Genomic DNA, 221 nt, shown 5'->3' on the forward strand with positions numbered 1-221 from the left:
GACAATTTTTCTCTTACGTGTGTCGTTTTGGTGGGAAGAGGGAGGAAAAAAAAAAGGGGTTCCCGTCCAATCGTAATATCAGCGGGCGCACAGGTGCAACTTGGGTAACGGAGAAGTTATAATTATTATTGCAGTGAAAAATACCGCGGAGAAGAGAGGAGTTAAGTGAACCACTCCCATGCTTTTCTCTTCGAATACCTTTGCCTTTCCTCCCCCCCCCC

The sequence above is a fragment of the Trypanosoma equiperdum genome (assembly GCF_001457755.1).
Source record: "Trypanosoma equiperdum strain OVI genome assembly, contig: ctg_300, whole genome shotgun sequence".
Classification (NCBI taxonomy): Eukaryota; Euglenozoa; class Kinetoplastea; order Trypanosomatida; family Trypanosomatidae; genus Trypanosoma; species Trypanosoma equiperdum.